Source organism: Ailuropoda melanoleuca, chromosome 5, assembly GCF_002007445.2.
Source record: "Ailuropoda melanoleuca isolate Jingjing chromosome 5, ASM200744v2, whole genome shotgun sequence".
Taxonomy (NCBI): domain Eukaryota; kingdom Metazoa; phylum Chordata; class Mammalia; order Carnivora; family Ursidae; genus Ailuropoda; species Ailuropoda melanoleuca.
Genome location: NC_048222.1, coordinates 112,722,426 through 112,733,970, shown reverse-complemented (window position 1 = coordinate 112,733,970; position 11,545 = coordinate 112,722,426). Strand labels below are relative to the sequence as shown.

The window sequence follows — 11,545 nt, the reverse complement described above, 5'->3', positions numbered from 1 at the left end:
TTCCCTGCAGGTGCCCTGGAAAGTACAGGCACAGGCCGAAGCCGCGGTCCGGCGTTCCTGCGCGGCGGGCAGTCGCTCCCTGACCTCCTCCCTGCAGGTTCTGCGCCCCCGGACTTGGCAGTGGCAGAAACCTGCGGAGCGTCCCAGTCCAGGGGCGGGGAGCTGCGACACCTGGGGCAGTCTTTCAGGGTCTGCTGCCACCTCCCCCTCCCCCAGCCTCCGCTGGGGATGTTTATCTTGCCCTCTGCTCCTTGCTCTTTTCTCTTTCACTTTTCTTTTCGCTGGGGGTTGGGACTCCCTGGGTTCAGGGCGCCCGGGGGAACCCCGGCTGACTGGCTCGTTGCAGTCGAAGCCCATCTCCGGGGAAGGGAGCCGGGTGGCAGCGCCTGTCCGGCTGCGCCGCTTGCCGCCCCCAGCCCGGACTCGATGGAGGTAGAGTTCTGCTTCTCCGCTCTGGGAGGGGAGGTGGTGTTGGTTGAAAAGGCGATGGAATTTTCCCCGAAAGCCTACGCCTCGGGCCTCTCCCAGCTTCGGGCGGACCCACCCGTTTCCCGCCACCGGCTGCGGGTAGCGCTGCCCCGCCCTCTCACGGGGAACACTTGACCGCGACTTCAGTTTTCGGTTGCACTACGCACAGAGGTTTTTCCCCTTCTGACCCTTTATTCCTCCCGTGCGCTCCGCTCGCCATCCTCGGCTCCCAGAGGTGCGCAGCTTGCTCGTCCGCGGGCGGGTCCCGCGCGGCTCCTCCGCGCGCTCGGTCTTTCGGTGTTGCAGGCAGCGGAGTGGGGGGAGGCAGCGCCCGGCGCCGGGCTCTCCTCTTCGCTGACTCTGCAGCTGACCCGCGGAGAGCAAGGGACGTGCGTGTCTGGCCGCCCCTGCCAAGCGGCCGGTTTCCGAGAAGACGCGGTCTGGCAGCACGGAGCGCTGTTTTGCACCTAACCGAGCTCAGAGAGTTCAAGAAAGGTACCGCAGCTCCGGGCTGCTTCCCTGCTCCCTCCCAAACTCCCTGTCAGTCGGCGCAAAGGTGTGTAGGACCCTGCGCGTCTGTCGCTACCTTTGTTTGCAAAAATCCAGTTACCCTCCCCTTCTTTGATGAGGACCCTTGTCCTCCTAGGGAGAGGAACTTGCAGAAATGGTTACTGCTGGGCGATCAGGCTGGGTCTGTATTCTTAGTTCCCACCCTGGACAAGTCACTCATCTCTTTAAAAGCAGTTTACTGGAAACTTGGAAGAGATGCAGGAGACTTTAATTGCAATAAAGTCTTTATCCAAGGTGGATTTAAATGAAAATCCGGTTGATGTTTTCCAATGTTATTGAGATTGCGTTTTGCGAATGTTTACAATTCATTTTAATTTATGTAATGGCGTGCATTTAAGATTTTGATAGCTTCAGCGGATCCATAAAGCAAGGTTATTCTTAACCGATGCGTATAACAGATTCCTAAGCAGGGTGAGTCAGAAGTTTCAAAACTGGAAGTAAAGTGGTTGTCGCTAGCTTTTTTCCACTGTGTTCTTTAAAGCTACTTTCTAATGTTATGACACGGGTGATGACATCTACTTGTAACTGATAGGCATCCTCATCTTGTCAGTGTGCCTAAAGAGGTTTATTGACTCGATTGAATGAACAGGTTAGACCTGGATGGTTGTGGCATCTTGCAGTGGGATGGCTGTGAGGTGGACTGTTCGTTCTCCTGAAAGCAGCAAGGCGCAATAAGGATTCAGTTTTTAAACTCCTGTTGCTTTATTGAAAAGCGATGTGGTGGGCATTGTAGACAGAGGAAGGAGATGCAAAGCAAAAAACATGAAGATACATAAAGGAAGGGTCTAAAGAAAAAAGCAATAGCCTTCTTAGTTTAAAAAGTGAGGAGGAATTTAAAATTTTATGTAATTAAGAAGTCTCAGAAAGTTGTAAAGGTTTGTTACAGATTGTGTTTTAAGGTCACATTCTTCCATCTCTCCCTGTGTTTTCTCCTCTCAAAGTTTTAGTCATACCTAGAATGGCCTTTCCTACAGTATCGTCTACTATGACAGTGACACAGATGAGTTAGGTTGGTCGCTGGTCCTGAACCTCTAGTACAGTGCTTCCGTACTTTGCTTTTTAATTTATTATTCATCTATTAATCTGTTTATTTATTTTTATTAAGTAAGCTCTACACCCAACGTGGGGCTCGAAGTCACTTCCCTGAGATCCAGAGTCACATGCTGTACTGATTGAACCAGCCAGGTGCCCCTTGTCATACTTTGGATTCATTGTCCTCTTACAGTCTGGAGTGGGAGCTCCAGAACCTGCTTTGAAGTTGTAATCCTGAAATTTGGAATTTTACTGCAGATTTTGGTGGGCTTAAGTAAGAAAACGATTTGATGCTTTTTGTTTTCACTGGTGAGATTCAGATATAAATGTCAGCAGCTATACTGCAAGACATACTAGTTGTGAATGAAATACATGTTTATCCACTAAAATCAGTGATTTAAAGTTTGTTGAAACAGAGTTTGATAGTTTAAGGTTTTTAAACCCCCAAGAGGTTCTCCATCTCAGGCTGGCTGGCTCTGAGTAGATTTCAGGAAGGCGAAGATTGAAGCCCTGAAATGTTGTGTGTAAGTGGATTTTTCTTAGGAAAATATCCACAACTCTACTTAGGTTTTTAAGTGGGTCTTGAACCCCAAAATAGTTTTTAGAACATTTTAAAACTTAGAAAACTGTCCTTTTCTTCATTTAGCTCTTAGAGTTTACTGTTAAGTTTGTTCATTAGGTTACTATTCTTTCAAAGGTTAGTTAATGATAATACAGAGAGTTCTGTCTTTCCGCCAGCAACTTGAATTATGGGAAATAATATGAATCATAGCTAATATTTGTTGAGTTCTTATTATGTACTGGACATTGTTCCAAGTATGTATTTTTAAAAATCATCATAATAAACTTATGTGGTGGTAGAAACTGTATTATAACTGCTAAGAAAATTGAAGCATAGGGTTATTAAAGAACATTCCCGAAGTTCCAGAGCTAGTTAAGTGATAGAACTGGGATTTGAACCCAGACAGATTTAAGATCACAGGTGTTTATGAAGAATGTTATTTCCTCCATATAAGTATTTCCCACAATTTGGCAGTGACAACTAACCACAACTTCATTTTGATGCAGTGTTCTAATGATCGAATGTTGGTTTTCAAGTATTACTGCTTATATGGTATTTGCATGATTAACATCAATCATTAATTATATATTTAAAGATTAGCTCTATGATCAACTAATATTCACATGAGTGCCCATATGTGTTTGGTTCCTTGGCGAGATTTCTTTCATGGTTCCTGCATGAAAACATTTGTCTAATTTGCATCAGTTTTTGCTGATAGAGCTTGACATGTGGATTGATTTCTATGGTGAATTTATCCATCTACCCATCCATTCATCCATCCAAGTAGGAAGCTGGGGTTCATGGAGAGATCAGACCAGAAGCCTTTCCCATTATATCACACTGAGGTGGTGTAGTCAACTATTTGAAAAGCTTTTTCAGAGGCTTTATGGTATGAGGGTTGGCAAGAAGCCAACTGCTTTCCTTAGTTCAATAGTAGCTCTTTGGTTTACTTACACAGCGATCGTAGATTACTACATGAGGCTATTTAGATTGAATAATGCTGAAGTGCTTGCTGCTATCCTATTTGAATGGATTGAGTGGAAAAAATTCCACAGGGGAGTTGAAAGAACCTTTGTGGTTTTAGCTACTACCGCGGTATACTCACTACTAGCTATTTAATGGTGAATTTTACTAATTATTATTAATTATATTTATTTATTTTTATTTATTATTTTGCTTTATCTTTTTTTTTTTTCCCCAAGTTACTCAGTACTGGAGTCAAATGTAGGAAATAAGAGGCTCTTGGATCTCGTTTCAGTTCAGCAATGTTATTCGTACTCATTTTATATCTGGAGGCATGGTATATGTATAAATGTTTTTTTCACTGTGTTATCCCACTGTGACTCTAGTAGTGGCTTGCAGGTCATTTTTGGAAGGACCAAAATATACATATACATTTATGCATGTGTGTGTGTGTGTACAAAATGTATATTTTGTATGTAGACCATATACAAATAGATAAAAATGTCTGAATGCCTATTGGCTCATCATGTTCTAACAATACATAGTTGCTTCTTCTCCTGATGTCAAGGTTTCTCTAAGTGCTAACAAACTGCGGAGGGGATCAGGAGAGTGACAGAAAGTATTTTGTTAAATAAAGGAATTGAAACTGAAAATGATCCTACAAGAAGAAAATATGATGGTTGTAAGTTTGGTGGGGGGAAGCTCTACTTATCACAGTGACATGGGAAAGAAGCCCTGTGACACATTCAGTAATTCCTTGTATCATTTCATTTGCATTAAGCATTTTGCTCATACGCCTTCTAATAGAAATTCGAGAAACGGAATACCCCTTGTGCACTGTTAGCTCTGACCCCTAAAATTTTCAATTTTTCTTTAATTGAACGTTTTATAGTTAGAAATTTTGCAATATATTTTTTCAACTTCTGTGCTCTTCTTACTCCTCAGCAACAAAAAAGTGTATACATTTAAATTTAATTTTTAAAATAATTTTGTTAAAAATTATTCTTTATGTTATTTTAAATATTAGTACACACGTAACCAAAATAATTCATTAACTTTTGATAAGTAATTATGAGGCTTAAAACTAAACTATTTTTGGAAATGTATATCATAAGTGTAGGTATGGGCAGTGTTGACATCACTGCTTACCTGAAAGAAGGTTTCTCTAATACCAGTTTTTCAAATCACCCCTTTATTTGGCACCCTGGGGAGGCAAGGCATATGGTAAGATTCTGAATGGGAGAGAGATGTGCCTTTCTTTGGTAAAATGGGTGAAGGGTAATTATGAAAGGGGAAGCGGGAAAGGAGAACTTGCCAGAAAATGCTTGCTGTTGGCACATTTCAGGCATATCACTTGTAAAAAAGTTCCTATGGAAATAGTGGATCTGGAAACTGGTTCCTTTAGAACTCTGTGTGTCTGTACAGATCTTGGAAAGCTGTGGGGTTCCCCAGGGGTGCCTCTTGTTCACTTTTAAGATCTCTGATCTGGTTCAACCTGTTGCCCGCCCCCTAAGGTTGATGTGTAGATTTCTGTGGCTCCTTGGGCTTAAAACAGAGCCGTGTGTGTGTGTGTGTGTGTGTGTGTGTGTGTGTGTGTGTGTGTGTGTTTGAAGAACTGGCAGCTGCAGAGACTTCCCACTGAGAGCAGATGGGATACAGTTTCCAGCCAGGCTTGGGTGCTTGGATAGCCTTTCCAGCCTGGGCTGCTCTTCTGTGCTAGTCCCAGTCACACTTCCCTGTGCTCTAGACACACTTGTTATTTCTGCTCACTCCTTGTCATCCTTCCTGAGCCCAGCTGAAAGCATTTGACCTCCATAATTTTTGCTACCCCCTTCTATTGCCCAGGTAGAATTGTTTTCTCCCTTACATAAATTTATTTGGTGCTGTGATGGTTTTTGTCTCTGTAAATTCACCTTATTATGTGTGTTTCTATAGTCACATTTTGAATAAAGACAGCATGAGCCCAGCCAAGGGTTGGTTCCATGGTTGATTTGTGTTGACTTCAGTGACAGTCAGGACACTCAGCAGTTTGACAACTAAGCAGAGGAGTGTAAAACAGGTAGGAAACCATAGAGCGAAAACAATGGTGGACTGTTATCCAAAAAACGGTATTTGGGGGAAATCAGTCTGGGGTAGGAGTTATTGAAGAAAAAACAAATTGGAGATAAGGAACCCAGCCATAAACCCATTGCAGTCCTTCAGACTTAGTCTCATTCCTGTTATCTGCTCAAGGACAGAGCTCTAGTAATTCATTCTTTCTATCATCAATTTTTGTCTCTCTGTAATGGGTCTTTCCCATCACTATAATTTCTCCCATAAATAACAACAAAAACAACAAACGGCTGTCTTTGGCCCCATGTTGCTCTCCAGCCACCACCTGATTTTTTGGTCCCCATTTTATAGGAAAACTTTCACAGTTCTACTTTCTGTCTCCAATTCCTCTCTTCTCATGGTCTCTTGAACGAGGCAGTCTGTCCTCCCCACTGCTCCACAAAACTGTCCTTGCCCCTGCCCCCCCCCCCCCGTTACATCCAGCGGTTTGGGCTTGATTCTCTTCAGGTGTGCTCTTTCAGCAGAGTTTTTTTCAGAGTTTTTCATTTGGCTTCCAGGCAGTCCCCCCCTCTCCTGCTTGTCCTTCTGCCTCACCATCACCCATTTCAGTCTCTTGCTGGTTCCGTTTCCCTAACCTCTAAACAGAGGAGTCAGAGGGCTCAGTCCCTAGGTCCTTTCTCTGTGTCACCCACTCCCTTGGTGATCTCATCCAGCCTCGTGGTTGTTGATGCCTTCCTAGAGCGGCGGTTTCTATGTCCTGTCGTGACCTCCCCCTGAATTCCAGACTCGTATGTACAATAGTCTAGTTAGTATTCCTGAGAAGATGTCTGGGACCCACTGGATTCCTGGCTAACCCCCCAAGCTGCTTTTTCCACTGTCTCCCTCCTCTCACTTGGTGGCAGTTCCATTCTTCGAGTCGCATAGATAGTCACTTAGTCCATCTCAGAGGTGTCCTTGCTTTTTTTTTCATACCCCACATTTTAATCCGCCACCAAGTCGTTGAGCTGTCCCTTCAGAGTACATCCCACATCTGACTTCTCGCCAGCTTCAATGCTGCCACATGGATCCAAGCCACTTGCGTCATGCCTCGTGGTATCACTGCAAGATTGGTCTCCCTGCTGCTCTGCTTGCCACCCCCCCACCCCCCCAGTCTGTTCTCAATGGGACACAGCAGCCAGAAAGCTTCGGTTATTTGCCCTGCCTGCGTTAAACAAACAAACAAACCCACAAAACAAACAAGCAAATCCTCAAAACAAACAAACAGAAACACCCAGAAACCACTGGGTTAACAAACAGTAATTTGTTGTTTGTCATGATTCTGGCGTCTGGGCTCCATTCAGCTCCTTAGCTCTTCCTAGGCTGCTGGGGAGGAAACATTCCGGAAGGTTTCTTCATTCCTATATCTGGCACCTCATCTGGGCTGGCTGGAAAGTTAAAGGCCCCCTCCTTTGAGTCTTTCTTTATTTTCCATAAGAACTAGCTCTTCTCAGCAGCTCAGTAGGCCACTCCCTGCTCTGAATTTGGGATCTAGGGACCTTTTGCGTCCTTCCTTTTGTTTACCTGGAGGTGAGTTTGTGTGTGTGTGTGGGTGTGTTTTAAGTATGATTTTCTTTTAAATCTTGAAGGCTTCCTATACATTTTATTGAGGTTCACTCCATTAGAGAAAGATGTACCCACAAGACTCTCATGACACAGCCTCTTTACTTGGGCTGCGAGTCAGAATGCTGTAGGAGAAACCCTTAAGGTTTCTCGAAGCATTTTTGTCCAGCTGCCTGGGTCTATGAGGCACAGCCCTCATCTGAGGTCTTCATGAGCCATCTTCCAGCCACGCACTTGATTTGATCTTTAACCTGAGATCACATTGTACAAATAGACCTTGGATTTGAACTTTGTCCTAAGACGGCTTCTTTTGGAAAGAAAGAAAGATTCTTCTGCTGTCTGGAGAGGCAAAAATGACAAAAAGTTTTCTTTTCTAACCTGGCAGGTCCTTGGTTGAACAATTTCCTCTAAATTCCATTTGAACACTTTAGTTCATCTTTCTCTTCATGTAATTAATCCTAGGCAGCTAAATGAAGCCAGTTATCACACTCAGAAATCTTAACCAGGTCCACAAGTTCATTAGATCTATTTTCTTTCTTCCATATTACTGCAGTGTTCCCAAGCATTTGGCCACGACATAGTGTCAGTTGCCCTCTTTCCAGCCTCCGGTAAGAAGTTCATCATTGCCTTTCTGACTTTCACTAAAAAGAGCAGCCTTGCTGCTCTTCAGGTGTCTACCCACCACCTGGTCTCATTTTCAATTTTAGTATCAGTTTTTCTAATTGCTGTGCAATAAACTCCTCCAAAATTTCATGGTGTGAAACAAAAACCATTTTATTGGTTCAAGGTTTGGAGGTTGGGAATTTGGATGGTACATGGTGGCAATGACTTATCTCCATTGCACAATGTCTGTGGTCTCAGCTGACTCCGGTTGTCCAAGGACTGTCTGAGATGGCTCAAGACATTGGGTCAGGCTGTTGGCTGGATTCTTTCATTCTCTTCCACTTGGCCTTTCCACTTGGCTAGATTGGGCCTTCCTATAGCATGATGGTCTCAGGGTTGTCAGACTGCTTACATAGTATCCAGCTGCCATAAAAGAGGAAGCGGGAGCCATGAATCCTCTCGAGGCCACGAATCCTCTCGAGGCCTGGGTATAGAATTCCCAGACTTTACATTTGTTTCATTCTATTGGAAATAGCAAGTTAGAAGGCCATCCCAGAGTCAGTGGGAGAGGAAGTAAGTCATGCTCCTCCTCTACTCAAAACCCTCTTTTGCCTTCTCATCTCACCCGAAAAGCCAAATTCCATTACAAAGATCAGTGAGGCCCTAAGTGATTTTTATCTCTGTTATCTTACCTACTGTTCTTCCTTTATCTCACTGTTGCAGTCACACTGACAGCCTTTCTCCATCACATCTATTGCTCTGTTCTTATCTGAGGGTCTTTGAACTTGCTCTTTCCTTACTTCGAGTGCTTTTCCCTCAGACCTACCCACTCCCTTACCTCATTGGCGTGGTTCAATATCCCATTTGTAGTGAGTTTTTCCCTAAGCCATGTACTTCCTCTTCCACTCACACCAGCACTGTGTTTAAACTCTCCTCCATACACCTGTAACTCTCTGACATACTACTAGGTTTATAGTACCCTATCCAACACTCTCAGGGTCAGATATGTTTGGAGTTCAGATTTTTTTCAGTTCTTGGAAAGGTAACAGTTATGGACAGAATGGCGTGTCCCTCCCTATCCTGCCCAGAAGCCCCCATGCAAGAGAGGCTTACTCTTTTAGAAACTTTCAAATATGCAATACAGTATTAATTATTGCCACCGCGCTGTACATTACATTCCCATGACTTATTTCTTTTATAACTGGAAGTTTGTACCTTTTGACTCCGTTTACCCATTTCGCCCACTCCTCAACCCCCTGCCTCTGGCAACCACCCGTCTATTTTCTGTATCTATGAGTTCATTTTTTTTTTTTTTTAATAATACCAGTCTTTAAAGAGTCACTTCCTCTGTGAAGTTTTCCAGGTAAAGCTCCAACTTTACCACTTCTCAAGCCCCGTGGAAATATTGACATTTCTCCTTTGTTCCATCCCCTCCCGATGGATACCTCTCTAATAGTAACTGCAGTATTTTATTATATTGACTTGTGTTCATATTGACTCTCCTCTGGAGTAAATGACAAAAGTGGTACCAAGGATAAGAACTGTGATGATGGAGATGGAGTTGGAAGGGCTGGCTTTTGGGAAAGACCACATCCTTTTATGCCTAGCACCTTGCCTGGCACATTAATAGACCTTTAATCATGTTATTTTTGTTGTCAGTAATCTATCACATACGGCTGAGGGGTGAAGTGATACAGGGTTTTGAGAAAAGGAGTTTGACCAGATTTGACTGGAAATAAATCATCAGTGATCAAGTAGCTGTTGGAAAACCATTCCTAGAAAATGCAAAACCATTTCCCAACATTGGAAAACCAATACCAGCATATTGTCAGGAAGGGAAATAGAATTTCCCGAGGATTTAATTTGGGCCAGGCTACTGATAGAATCTTTACATTCATTTTTAGGATGATGCATATGAGCTTTTTAGATTAGCATGAGCCTATTGAAACTAAAAAAAAGGAGGGGTGCTGTTTAATATTTTGTGCTAGTTTTTATTGAGGGGATAATTTATAAATTGCGAAGTAAATCCTTCAGTAAATGAAATAGAAACAAGAAACTCCCCATTCTCTAAATTTCTTCAAATAAAATTTTTTTTCATTTTCTTAATTCTATTTGCCAAGTATTTTGAAAAAAAATTCAAAATACAAAAAAGATGAAAAAAAATTTGTAAAAACTGTAGTACTGTTAATATTTTATGTAGTGCTCCTTCTCCTGGGAATCCAAGGAAGCAAATACATAAACATAACAACTTTATTTTGTCACTTTAAAATTTGAGGTAACCCCAAATGTCAGATTTTTAAGACTATATTTTATATCATTAGACTTTCCCCCCCGGGAAGCAAGATACTTTTCTCGCTGTTTTGTGAAGGACCTCTAAAACTTCAGACGTATGGTTTTATGATGGCTGATTTAGATTTGCTTTTGAGGTATCTCTCTTCTAAACCTTGACACCTCTTAATTCAAGACACATTACTCTTAGCCTCTGCAGTTTATGAAGTATTAGCTCCCAGGCTATGGTTTTGAATCAGGTAGGCTTACAAGGGACCGGAAACCTTCCTAAAAATAGCAGGTCTTTATTGAGCACTTTTTCAGTGCATGGCTCTTTGCCAAGTGCTCTGAGGGACAAAAAGCTGAACCAAACATCATTCCTTTCACCAACTCGTTATCTACTGGAGCAATCAATAGAGGTACCCAAGAGCTGAGTCATCCTGTATACTTACACTGAACAGCTGTCCATTCTCTAAACATGCTGCGCTTTCTGTCATTGCGGAGCATGTGGACACGCACGTCCCTCCTCAGAATGCATGATTGCAGCCAATAGTTTTTCCTCTCCCCTTTTTTCTGACTCATCCACCTGGTCTAGGGGTTTCAGTTTCATATTGTTTTCTCGGGGAGTTTTCCCAAACTTCCAAGATTGGATGAGGTATCCATTGTACTTGTTTTTTTTTTTTTAATTTTATTCTATTTGAATTCAATTAATTAACAGTGTATTGTTAGTTTCAGAGGTAGAGTTTAGTGATTCGTCAGTTGCATATTAACACCCAGTGCTCGTGACATCACGTGCCCTCTGGGATCCCCTATTCCTAACTTTATTTAGTAAATATTTCAATAGTTAACATTTATTGTTGGCCACGTGTTTATTGTTGGCCACGTGTCAGGCATTTCAACTTGTGGAATCCTCGTCAACTCCTTGAGGTGCTTTTCTCACTACTTTTCAGGTGACTCAGACACACCAAGACCTTGTGCCCGGGGTCCACAGCTAAGTCTCTCCCCAAAGCCTGTGGGCTTCACCCACATGCTACCTCGCTGGAAAAACTGAGAAGCATAAAGATTAAAAGGGAGGAGATAAAATTATCATTATTTATAAGTGAAAGCCATGAAAATTAACAAACTATGAAAACTAATAAGCGAGTTCAGCAAGACAGCCAGACAGAGTAACAAAAACTCAGTAGCATTTTTTAATACTCAATAAAACATTAGCTAACGTAACAATAAAACGCATGGCACAACCGCCCCCACCAGGAAGACATGTATCGTAATCAGATGGGATTTACTTGAGCATTGTATGGATAGTCCAATATTAGAAAATCTATCAATATAATGCTAATGGTTGCATGCTGGAAAAGTTATTATCAAGCTTTTGGATAAGAGCTTCGTAGGATTAAAGGGGATCTTCCAAATGCGTGAATGAATGAA

General features: G+C 42.6%; 1 protein-coding gene across 14 annotated transcripts in view; it reads left to right on the top strand.

Moving 5' to 3' along the window:
* Positions 1-300: 300 nt before the first annotated feature.
* The window catches only part of IL15 (interleukin 15), a 78,969-nt gene continuing 67,724 nt past the window's right edge, over positions 301-11,545 (top strand). For 6 of the 14 annotated variants that reach the window (XM_002924056.4, XM_034660046.1, XM_034660052.1 and 3 more), the window contains exon 1: positions 301-432. The gene's annotated coding sequence lies outside the window, so the exon portion shown is untranslated. Of the gene's footprint in view, positions 433-488; positions 1,025-11,545 lie in introns of those variants that run through there. The other 8 variants (XM_011230815.3, XM_019804674.2, XM_034660048.1 and 5 more) reach the window with 5 other exon arrangements.